The sequence below is a fragment of the Tursiops truncatus genome, chromosome 12 (genome assembly GCF_011762595.2).
Source record: "Tursiops truncatus isolate mTurTru1 chromosome 12, mTurTru1.mat.Y, whole genome shotgun sequence".
Lineage (NCBI taxonomy): Eukaryota > Metazoa > Chordata > Mammalia > Artiodactyla > Delphinidae > Tursiops > Tursiops truncatus.
Window position 1 is genome coordinate 49,947,710 of NC_047045.1, and position 13,243 is coordinate 49,960,952.

Genomic DNA, 13,243 nt, shown 5'->3' on the forward strand with positions numbered 1-13,243 from the left:
GGTTTATTTGAATGTGTGTGTGTATTCACAAACAGTTCATAGGGTACAGATGGACAAATAGACTACTGAATGTAGGTTTCTGATGTACGTGTGTGGAGGTGGGAGGGCAAGTTACATCTTTAAAAAATAGTCCATCTTAAACATTTCCCAAACTTTAAAGCTTCTCACTATTTAAAAAAATAAAATCTAAGTATATTATAAATATACAGTTTTAAACTACAGTTTTAGTATACGAAATTGAAAATCAAACCTCAGGTCTCCCCATTCTCCAACAGAGACATCAGCGAAGTTCTAATTCCAGAGGAAATCACTGTTAAAAATTTGAGACACCAGCCATATATCCGACACTTTGTTAAGTAGTGGTGATTATTAGAATGACCCCATAGTCCCCTGCTCCATGAAGCTTACAATGTGAAGCCTTCCAGAAGTTTTAATAATGATGTTCCACTCCGTTTTGCTTACCTTAATTGGCTGCCTATTTTCCACAACTAAAAATTAAATTGAGCTGTGTTTTAAAATTATGAGAAAACTATGCAGTTTTATTCCACAAATTTTTATTAGATACTCATTTTTGGCATAAAATTTCAGGTTTAAAAAATGGGAAATTTTTGAATCTTCTAGAAGTAGTAGAACTTTCTGTTGTGGAAATGTTCTATTCTGTGCACTATGGTAGCCACTAGCTACATGTGGCTATTGAAACACATGAAATATGGCTAGTGAGTCTGAAGAAAAGGATTATTATTTTTTTAATTTCATTTAATTAATTTATTTTTTATACAGCAGGTTCTGATTAGTCATCTATTTTATACATACCAGTGTATACATGTCAATCCCAGTCTCCCAGTTCATCACACCACCACCCCCCTCCCCCACTTTCACCCTTGGTGTCCATACGTTTGTTCTCTACACCTGTGTCTCTATTTCTGCCTTGCAAACAGGTTCATCTGTACCATTTTTCTAGATTCCACATATATGCGTTAATATATGATATTTGTTTTTCTCTTTCTGACTTCACTCTGTATGACAGTCTCTAGGTCCACCCACATCTCTACAAATGACACAGTTTCGTTCCTTTTTATGGCTGAGTAATATTACATTGTATATATGTACCACATCTTCTTTATCCATTCATCTGTCGATGGGCATTTAGGTTTCTTCCATGACCTGGCTGTTGTAAATAGTGCTACAATGAACATTGGGGTACATGTGTCTTTTTGAATTATGGTTTTCTCTGGGTATATGCCCAGTAGTGGGATTGCTGGGTCATATGGTAATTCTATTTTTAGTTTTTTAAGGAACCTTCGTACTGTTCTCCATAGGAGCTGTATCAATTTACATTCCCACTAACAGTGCAACAGGGTTCCCTTTTCCCTACACCATCTCCAGCATTTGTTGTTTGTAGATTTTCTGATGATGCCCATTCTAACTGGTGTGAGGTGATACCTCACTGTAGTTTTGATTTGCATTTCTCTAATAATTAGTGATGTTGAGCAGCTTTTCATGTGCCTCTTGGCCATCTATATGTCTTTGGAGAAAAGTCTATTTAGGCCTTCTGCCCATTTTTTGATTGGTTTGTTTTTTTAATATTGAGCTGCATGAGCTGTTTATATATTTTGGAGATTAATCTTTTGTCCGTTGATTCATTTGCAACTATTTTCTCCTATTCTGAGGGTTGTTTAGAAAAGGATTATTTTAATTTTAATTTAAATAGCTATATATGGCTAATGGCTATTGAATTGGGAGGTGCAGTTCTAGAATCTGCTGGGGAAAAAATAATTAATATTGGGTGGAAATGGAGGAAAGGATGGTCATGTTAGAAACTGGAAGGAGAAACTTCAGGGTCATTTTTATAGTCTTATAATAGTGTTTCTTACTCTGTAAACAATAGGAAACTTATTTAAGCAAAGCCTCTGCTTTTACATGAAATTACCTAGTCTTGTTAGATAATCATATATTTTATATTACCATCATTTTACCTCAGAATTTCATGCACAAACTTATGCTACCTATTATTAAAAGTGGTAGGATTGCCCCAAGTCCTTAAATATTGGGAAGAAGTCTAGTGAACCCTCTTGGTTCACTGCATTATCATCCTAGCCCCTGTGGGTCCTCACGAAGCTTCTAGGCCATGGGCTGTTCTTTCACCTTATTTTGAGAAACTTGCTGAACCTCTACCTGCCCAGGGTGCTAGGTCCTTGCCCACACACTGCCTCTCCTAAAAATTCCAAACTTCATATTCCAACATGCCAAAACATCTGTGCTTTGTACTTGGAGGGAGAGCAAAATAATGAAGTTTGGGGGCTTATTAAAGTCTTAAAGTGGGTTCTTTTTATAAACAGCACACCCAAAGTATAGAAACATGTTTATAATCTTTACTGGCTCCAAGATTCTGTTTTTACCTTTTCTTGGTTGGGCAAATATAGCTGAGCCCCTTGGCATGTCAGAATTTGCAGCTGGCAATTTTCAGAACTCAAGAGCAGACGTGGAACTTTGCTTCAAGGACAGTAGAGTAACAAGAATATCACATAAAGAAGAAAGAAAATTTGGAGGAAAATGTTTGCATTTGTTTCCTGGTCTTCAAAGTGTTGAAATTTTAAGTCAGATTATTTCTTCTGGTCTCCGGATGTTTCTCTCAAATGACCCAATGCTTATTTGGGCTGTGACGTGTAGAGTAATTTCAATGCCCACACACTTTCCTGTTGAATATAAAATCTGTCTCAAGAGGCACCCACTTTAGAAAGCCAACCCTGGTCTCAGGCCTTATTTAATGTAATGAGCCATCTGTCCCTACAAGACATGGAATGAAATGGAGCCTGGGCGGGTATTTGTGCTGGAATCTCTTAGTCAGTTACTTTTAACAAAACTGTTCATCAGAATTAGTAGAGACAGTAAGAGAGCTTTTAGTTGCTATGGTAGCAGAAACCATGAGGGTTATTTTATTTTAAAAGTAAATGGAGAGAAATGTAAGACTGCCTTCTGCTTTGAAAAGCTTGGGTCAGAGTTATATATTTCATATATTCAGGTATATTTATTAATTCTGAACACAGTTAACTAATTTAGAAACCCTTCCCTGAAAAAATTTAAACTGACCTTAAGCCTGTGAGAAAACAACTTCAACTGAGGTTAACTCAAAGAACTCAGGAGGGTAAAAGGTATATTTTGAGATTCTTTAAAATACCACTTGAAGTCTCAACTCCACCCAGAGTCCTAGAGTATAAATTGGCCATTGCTTTTGAATGTGATTGTGGCTCACATTCAAGTTTTTCTCAACTCAGAGCAACTGGAATTAAACTGACCTTTATAATTCATTAACATATTAATTTCTAATCATTCAAGCTACTCCCTATATAAAGACATTTTCAAAGGTAGACACAACCAGAGAGCTAGTTAAAGAAAATGTTTATTCTGAGACAATTTTTCATATTTTAGCCAAGCTTGTCAATGACTGCCCTTCCTTGGGCAGGTTAATTCAGAAATATTTGGGGGAACCATGAGTTTCAAATTTCAGTGAGACTGAGTAATTTGGAAGTTAAATGTAACTATATCCAGCATCCTGTCATTTATAATTCAAGGCAAATATAAAACTATAATAGATATTTTCCTGTTATATTATTTCTGTATACTTGAAATATCATATAATTGATAATTTTATAATTCATAATTTGTAAAATAAAAATGACAGCAGATGCAATAAATTATAATGTTATTTATTTCTTTCAGTTTAGAACTTTCAATCATATTTCTTCTCCATTTTCACATTCTTTATTTCTTCAGTCTAATCTCTCACTAGAATTTTCTGACTTGTGATAGCTTAAAATATAATATATACATTCTATTCCTCTCAGGTTTTGTTCATAGCTGGAGTTTCAATTATGGAATTTGTTTCCTACCATGAATCTACAGTAGAAGTTAAAACAATTTCGGTGATATAAAGCTTCCACCAAATTCCTTTCTTTCTTTTTCTTATACACATTTAGAACAATTTTGTTGTTGGGTTTTGTTTGTTGATTTTTTGTATCAAATACTTCCTTTTGCCATATATAACTTATAGCTTGTTCCCTTAAATATTTACCTTTTAACAAACTAGTGCAAGTTAAACATTTAGATAGTAACTCTGGAATAATCTAGCAGAAGTTTAACATTTGTAATTAAAGAGTATCATCAGAAACCATCAAAAAAATTGTTTAATGTTCATTTTTACTCTCGTCCTCACTTGTCTGGAGGACTTGCAACACTTTATGATTAAAGAGTGTAAGAGCTGTACGTGATGGTTATCCAAACTTCCAAACGCGGCAAATGTGGGAAGCAGGCTACCATTTGGCATTTGACCAGTCTTTTTAGTCAGCATTATAGCCAAACTCTGCCTCTAAACTGATGATTCTACGTGATAAATAGCTATGATGTGTGAGAGAAAAAGAGCTAAAAAAGCTATAATGTGTTATAAGTAACATCAAATTAAAGAAAGATTTCTGTGTGGGAATATGTTCATATAAAAGTATTCTAATCTTGTAAGATAAAGAAGAGTAGTTCTAAGAGAAAAAAAGTGTAGTTAGCTAGTTGACTAAGGAACTTACTGCTTTTTTGTTTGCTTACAGCAGCATTTTAGCTTTGGAAACAAATTATTAAAACAAAATTTCACTCTTTCAATTTGTTATGAATCAGTCTACCATAGTGCTAACCCCATAGTTTGTGATGACAAAAATAATCTGATTCGTTTAGGTATTTAGACAGGGTTTTGTTTTTCATTCAAAAAATATTTTGAACAATCCTCTCAATTTGTGGTTAGATGCAAGATGACCTTTAAAAAGCAGGCACTGTTTTTAAAAGCCACATTACATTAAAGCTGCAAATGTTTTCAAGAATTAGAAACAGGAATGTCTTAAGATTTTCCAAAATTCCCAGGACTTCTGGGGAATTTCCAATATTTGTGAGACATACACTCTGTTGTCTCTTAAAAAGTATTCACAGAACTTGGATAATCAATAAAAATGTGCTCTGTGGTGAAATGATATGTCAAGCAAAAATGATGTAAGTGGAACTAGATGAGAAATTTATAAGAAAAGGGTGTCTGAAAAAATTCTTACCACATTAAATAAGATTTGGTCTTGTGTTCATCCTTGCACGCTACACATTTTTAAAAGATGCTGCTTTAAACAAGACTTCTGCCCTTTCTTGTTATTTTTAGTATCTCCTCAAACCATAAATACAACCATGTGTCAGGGCAAAGCTGTACTGATGGTTTGGACGTGGAGTACTCACTTTTATTCTAACCATTCAGTTCCATTTATAGCAAGTAATGTGTATTTTTCATCAATGATCAGATTTTGCATATTTTTAGTTGTTTGTGGACCAGAGGTTTGAGGAGTAGAATACTCTTCCTCTCACCTTCTTCAGTGCCTATAATTTCAAACATGAATTTTTTGAGTCTAGGAATACTTTTTAAAAAAAATTTACATTTATGGTTCTAGGGACTTTTGAAGTTGGCAGAAGCACAGGTAAACTGAAACTGACGATTTAGGGAAGTGTTTGTCATTTATTTACCGTGTGACCTTGAACAAGATATATAACCTCTGAGCCTCAGTCCCCCAACTCTAAAGAAAATAGAAATTCATTCCTGCAACGTTATTGTGATGATTAAATGAGATGTGAGTGACGTGTATAGGACAGTCCTTGACAAATGGGTGGCATTAACTAATGGCTACAATTTCTTTCAAAGGAAATGAACAAAGGGAAAATTAGTATGGCTAGGAAAAAAAAATCCAGCGTGGTCAAATTCTGAATGTCAAAATATTACCTCTGTGTTTTCTACTTCTGTAAAAAACTGTAATAAGTAAAACACTGTTAGGACAATTTGTGTAATCAGAAGCCATTGAAAAACAAACCTTAGTGTCTGACACCACATTTGGTGATATACATGAGGTCTAGAAAATTAAGACCATTACAAATATGAAAAGAACACAAGGTGAGAATACTTTAAATAAATTCAGTTCTTACAGTAGATAGGGACACATGGTCACTTTCAGAACTCTGAGAATTTGATGAATAAATATTAACCTTATAAAGAATAAGGGTCAGAATGTGTCCCCACCATAAGACAGCTAAAAGGAGTATTATTAACATAAAGGAAAAGAATGGAGAAGGGAGACAGCATGAATTTCCAGTTTGGAAATCTTTAATGACTCCTTTTGTCTTTGTGGAAATGACTGCAATCCCTCAGTCTGCCTCTAAGCAGACTGGATCTGCTGGATCTGACATTTTTGCAGTCTCATCGCTCTTCATAGCCCTCTGTCACAGCTGTTCTCGACTTTTCCTAGTACCTCCAAATCTCTCAGTTTCTTCTCACCTGTGGTCCTTGCACAAATGGTTCCTTCTGCCTGAGTCACATTCCTTCTCTTTGTTGACCTAAAGCTAATAGACCGCCAGTTATTTCTCCAGCAAAAATGGGTTTATTTGGGATCAGCAGAGAATTGCAATTCGGGGTCTGCAACCACAGGGAGCCACAGGCAAGGCCCACACAGCAAGGGAAGGAGGATGCTTTTATAGAGGGGAAAAGGAAGTTGGGAGGGCTGTAGTAAACAAAGAGTCCATGGTTTTTCCTTGGCTGTGTTGTTGTCAGGAAAGAAGAGGAGCCTTTCTTCTTCCTGTTGGGCTCTGCTATTGGAGCTGGGTGTGAGAGTCTTCTGACTTTATAGTTAATTGAGATTTCTGCTTATTAATTTCTTACATCTTTCACTTAGCTAACTCCTACTCACCCTTCAATTCTCAACTGAAATGTTGCTTCCTCCTGGGACCTTTCTCTGATTTCCTGGGGCTGCCCATTTTATACTCCCATGGCACCTTGCTCTCTTCTTTACAATGTGGGCTGAATGGTTTAGTGTTTGACTTCCTTAATACAGATTTTCCTTGGCTTAAGATGGGGTTGCGTCTTGATAAACTCATTATAAGTAAAGGTGTATTTAATATACTTAACCTACTGGAAATCATAGCTTAACCTAGCCTAACTTGAACACGCTCAGAACAACCTAGCCTAACTTAAACATGCTCAGAACACTTACGTTAGCCTAGAGTTAGGCAAAGTCATCTTTACACAAAGCCAATTAAAGATAAAGTGTTGAATACCTCACATAATTTATTGATTACTGTAATGAAAGTGAAAAGCAGAATGTCTGTATGGGTACAGAATCGTTGTAAATGTATTGGTTGTTTACTTTCGCGATTGCGTGGCTGACTGCAGCTGCCCAGCATCATGAGGGAGCATTGTACTGCTATCGCTCACTTGGAAAAGATCAAAATTCAAATTCTGAAGCACGGTTTCTACTGAATGCGTATCACGAAGTAAAACAGTCATAACTCCAACCATAGTAAGTCAGGGACTCACTATGAAAACAGGGGCCTTTTTTTTTCTTTTTCTCTGCAGTATTGTTACTGCCTAGTGTTTTGTCTGGCAAAGTAATAATATATTGACTGCTAATTAATGAATGCAATTGTAGCAGATACACTTCTCTGGCTCTAAGTCAGGTATACCTCCATTAGGGAAATAGACATATAGGTTGAAACTAGCCACCCACATCAAATTCTTCCCCCATTTTCTATGCTCATCAAACTACCTCCTCTGTATATTCATATATGCTTTTCTGCACAACAAACCTGAGAGATAATTATTATCTTCTTTTTACAGATGTGTAAACTGAGGTTAAGAAACTTGACCAAAGTCAGTAGCAGTAAGTGGCCCAGTTAAGTTCTGCAACCATGTCTGCATCCTTGCCCACTCTGCTCTCCCAAATGCCCTCGTTAGTGAGCGGACGAGGTTGATCAGAGAATGTGAGGCTCTGGGCCAATATTTACATCTATTTCTAATAATAAATGTATGCAGTGGTTTCCTAGTTTTTACATCTGCCTCATATTTGGAAAAAACATCAGGCCTCAATTTCAGAAATAGATCGGCTCTTGGTAAACTGATATTTGAGCTATAAAAATTTAGAACCATACCGTGACCTACAGTGATTTCACTAAGACATTGCTGTTGTGTGACACCCTCTGTGGATAGTCAAGACCAGCTCTGGAGAATGGCTCTGCATCAATCTGGTGGCGTCAGTTGCAAATTCTCCTTCCTTTTTTCCTTTCTTCTTTTCTTCCTTCTTTCCTTCCTTCCTTGCTTTGTTGCTGCTCCTGTTACTGTTGATTCTTCATCCTCCTCTTCCTTTTCCTCCTCTTCTTTTCCCTCTCCTTCTTCTTAAGTTATAAAAGCAACATCTTCTCATCACAAAAATGCAAAGGCAGGGCTTCCCTGGTGGCGCAGTGGTTGAGAGTCCGCCTGCCAATGCAGGGGACATGGGTTCGTGTCCCGGTCCGGGAAGATCCCGCATGCCGCGGAGCGGCTGGGCTCTTGAGCCATGGCCTTCTGAGCCTGCGCGTCCGGAGCCTGTGCTCCGCAACGGGAGAGGCCACAACAGTGAGAGGCCCACGGAACGCAAAAGAAAAAAAAAAAGCAAAGGCAGAAGTATGTAAAAAAGTGAAGGCCCCTTCCAACCCACCCCCTAAAGAGAATGAAATTATACACAGGTATACATATAGCTTGTGAATTATTTTATTTATTCTTTACAAGAAACTTCCATGTCAAAGTATATGGACCTACCTCATTTTTAATGGTTATATAATATTCCACAAGGATGAATAGTCAGTACTGTGTTTAATTATTCCTCTATTGTTGGGCATTTCAGTTTTTTCCCAATTTGCCATTATTACAAATAATACTACAATACTTGTATGCATATTTTAGCCATGTTTTTAAAATTAAAAGAAGAAACTTTAGTAGGCAGAATGCTCTTTTTTCCCTAAATAACATATCTCAAATATTTCACTATGTTCCATGATCAGCATGTGGTTATTAACATTATTGACATTGTGTTAGGCTCATGACAGAAAATGTCTTGATCATGATGGCAATTTTTGGTTCAGTATAATATGAGGCATTACCTTTCGGAATCTCCAAGAATTTTGCTAAGGGAAGATCAGTAGCTCTGCCAGAGACCTTTATTTCATCTTCACCCAGCAATTCCTTTTCACTTTCTGCCTAGCTAGCTGCTTGATACAAAGATCTATAACTAAGGGAAAAGATAAATTTCAATATGACATACTATAACACTATGAAGACCAAGGAACAGCTCATACTGCCAAACTTCTATGTCATTCTTTCCTAATAAACACACAGTGTAAAGTTGTTTACACTGCAAGTAGAGCACACATCTTTTCCTTTGTTAAATTATATTTAACAAAATAATAAAAGTAGTATTTATTAGAGAAAATTTGAGAGAAATTTAAAAGTTAACAAAAAACAGGAAAGAACAAAATCATTTAATCTCAACATCCAAAGGAAAGAATGACTAAATAGATTTTATTTTGAATCTATGAAAATGTTAGCCTTTAATTTGAAAATATTAGTGACTATTTTCATATTAAAATCTACATCCTTTAATTTTTTTAGACTTGATCTTAAAACATAAACATTTTTGCATTAACAGAATCTTTTACAATGTCATTAAACATTTGAATCATTATTTATCTAATCATCTTCTACTGTTGAACATTTAACTTGTTTTCAGCTTTTTACTGTGATAAGCAAAATTTAATGAACAATTTATTTTTTTAATAAGATTTGTTTCTTTAGGATAAATTCTAAGAATTAGAGTCAAAGATTTGAATATTTTAGAGATATTTTTGAACTGAGTGAGAACTATATTTGATACATTTTTATTGCTGTTTTGGTAGGTAAAAATTCTCATTTACCTTACAATTACATTAATTAATAGTGGCAAGAATAATATAGATATTTATGTAGATATGCCTATGATATTTTTCTCATATGAAATGACTATTTATGACCTTAGCCTTTTGCTCTTCTGTGATCTTAGTATTTTTAAGAGCTTTTTTTAATAATAAAATGTTTGACCACTTGTCTTTTTTTGCTATGGCTCTTTTTCTAGCTTATTATATGATTTTAACCCTTAAAACATTTGTATGTTTTGGGGATGAAAGTTTTTAGACTTTGTATAGTAAAGATTTTGATTTTTACTTTCAAGATTAAAAAACCCTATCTTTTACCTAGGTATATTGTACCTTGATATTTAACCACAATTTTATTTTAGCTGTTCATTTTATGCTTTTTATTTTACATTTGACTTTTTACTACTCTTGTATTTTTGGAGTAGAACCTAGCTAAGGCATCTATTGACTTTTTTTCTGAGTAGTTGACCGATTGCCTCCACACCATTTTCTTTTTAAAAAGCATCCTTTATTAAAGTGAAAACTATGGTTAGTCCCATGATAAAATATTCTGCATATAAGGACAACAAATCAAAAGATGAATAGCATATTTACCAAATTCTCAGGCACCAAGAGCAAGGGAAGGGCTGAAGTCAGAGTGTATACAGGGAGATCCCTACCTGGAAAGGTGAAGAGGGGTTTGTGCAGGAAGGTGAGTACTCCTATAAAAAGATCAGCTATGGGATGGGAAGAGTCAACTCGGACACCGTGGTGCTTGGAGAGAGCTCTGCTGTCTATCAGCTGAGGGAGTTGAACCAGATGCTGCTGTTCTCATACCATGCTCCAACAGAGACATTTCAGGGACTCTCCTGGGAAAGGGTCAAGAGCTAGGAGTTTGTAGCTCTCTTCTCTCTCTTCCTTCAGCAAAACACTCTGCTTTGTTTCAATGTGAGATTTATTTGAAGAAATAATTCCAGTGTTTTTTAGAAAAACGTTTTTACAGAAATTTTCAAAACTACTTGAAAGTAGCAAAAATCATATAATGAATCCCTATACTTTCCCAATGATTATTTTGTCTTTCTTATTTCATTTCTCCTTCACTCCTTTTTTCTTTTTTAATCTTGAATATTTTTTTTTAACAAATCCCAGGTATCTGGTCATTTCACCTGTAAATAATTGAGTATACTTTTCTACCTGAGAAAGACACCTCCTTTTTTCAAAATATAATTACCATGCATTTATCACATGTAACAAAATTAAAAATAATTTCTTAATATTGACTAATACTCAGTCCATAGCTCACGGTTGTCTTTTTACAATTGATTTCTTTGCATTTGAGACAAGACAAAGTCCATATGTTGCATTTTGTTGTGTCTCTTCAGTCTCTAACCGTCTCTTCCCAACTTTCTATGACATTGAATATTTTGGCCAACACAGTTTTTTAAACTGCCCATCTGTTTCTAATTGATTTGACACTTCCCATATTATATTATAATTTACATATAATAGAGTCAGTTCCGGTCCATCAAATCTGTTTTATTGAACTGTGTCTAGTGTTGTGTTATAATGGCATCATAAAAGTTATTTTGATTTCAGAATAGGTTTTATTATCGAGGATCTTTTAGAGCTCAGTCTACTATTTCACAGTCTATTTTTATTAAATGTTCTTACCTACTTATTCTTCTATATGTTACCTTAGATCCTTAACCTTTCTGAAAACGAAAAAGGTGTTTTTAAATCCAAAGGTTTGGGGCAGAGGCTCTTAACAGACATAAAACTTGACATAAATGAATAATTTCTAGAGTTATCTATTATTTTCAACTTTCCTCCACATAAATATTTTCTGGTACCAAATCTAGAAACCACATCTACTCAATACCTTTATTAAGTTCAAAGGGTAATGTTGAGGAAAGAAATTATTTCCTAGTAAACCAACTGAACTTAATGCAAAAGAAAAGAAATGCCATGAAGGAAAACTGGGCTTGCTGTGGTTTAAGCAACAGGTAAAGATACTTTTCTCTGCTGGATTGAATCCAGGGGAAAAGTGAGATGGGAAGCTAGAGATAATAATGTTTATGAAATCAAGGTAAGAGTTTAAAAAATTTTTATTGATTTAATAATCTCGATCAAGAAGGAACAGAATAGGAATGAAAGGCAAGGGGTTAAGCATAAGCATTTTCACTCATGCTTTAAAAAATTATTCTCTTTGAGATCCAGCCCCCCATTGCAAAGAGAACTTTAGATGACCAATTATTTTCATTTTATCCTCTGTCTTGGCATGCTAAGTCCACAATTTATTGCTACGTTTACATACTGTGAGGATGAAATCCCAAGCTTTGGCAACTTGTTTAACTTGTTTGTAGGATGAGATCTGATTGATTTTGACATCTATGGTTGCTTAGGGATGACTGGCTGATTTCTCAACTTAACGTAGGACACTGTATTAAGGTGAAAGGCAATTAAAGATAAATTAGCTAGATTTTCTGAGGATACCAAAATGTGGGACCACAAAGTATGGGCCTCAAAAACACAACTGACCCTCTTCTTCCTGGCAAATGTCTTGCATGTTAGGCCAGCAGAATGACCAAGACTAACACGGGACATCAGATGATTTCTGCAGTTGTTTTTGCAGCAAAGAATGAGAATTCACTGGATTGGGTCATATTAGGAAAGCCAGCACCTGTCATTTTAGTCAGTTGCTGACAAAGGCTTGTGTTTTCTCATATCTTAATTTGACAGGTATTGGCATCTCTCACAAATTACAAATATGTTAATACAAATTTCTTCTTGGCATGATGGATTGAATACCATCTCCCCACCCTACTTCTTGGCCCAGAACCAACAAAATACCTGGAATATGGTACCTCCTGAGATTTTTGTGGGGGAAGGAAGTTAGGTTTTATCTCTTTTCTTCTCCTTATTTTACCTTTCACATTCTCTTTTTAACAATGTTATTGAGTTTTACTCAGACACGATTCCATCTTGCACTTTAACTATTAATCTTCAGTTTAAGAAAAGTCCTTGGATGTCTGGTGGATTGAGGTGCAGGCCCAGACAGAGGTCATATTGTAAAAGGAAGCAAGGAGCCTTCTGGAAAAGAAATTATCCTAAGAGTGCCAGCACAGCCCTGAAAATGTCAGGCTCTCTTCCAACTCCCTGTTTCTGCATATGTGATTCACATTGTCTGCAGTATATTTCTTCACCTAACTAACCCTTTCCCATCTTTCACAACCTATCTTGGTCATCATATCTGTTCTCACTAGCCCTTCCAGTCTAGGTTAAATACTTTTACCCTGTGCTTCTATAGTCATACACTCCTCTCTGTCATAGCACTTATTATACTATGTTGTAATTGTCTATTTTTGTCCCCTACCTTTTCTACTAGAATATCAAGTAATTGATGGCAGGAACTGGGTTTATATTCACTGTTGCTCACCAGTCCTTCCCATCGTGTGTTGCATGCATAATAACTTCTCAGAAT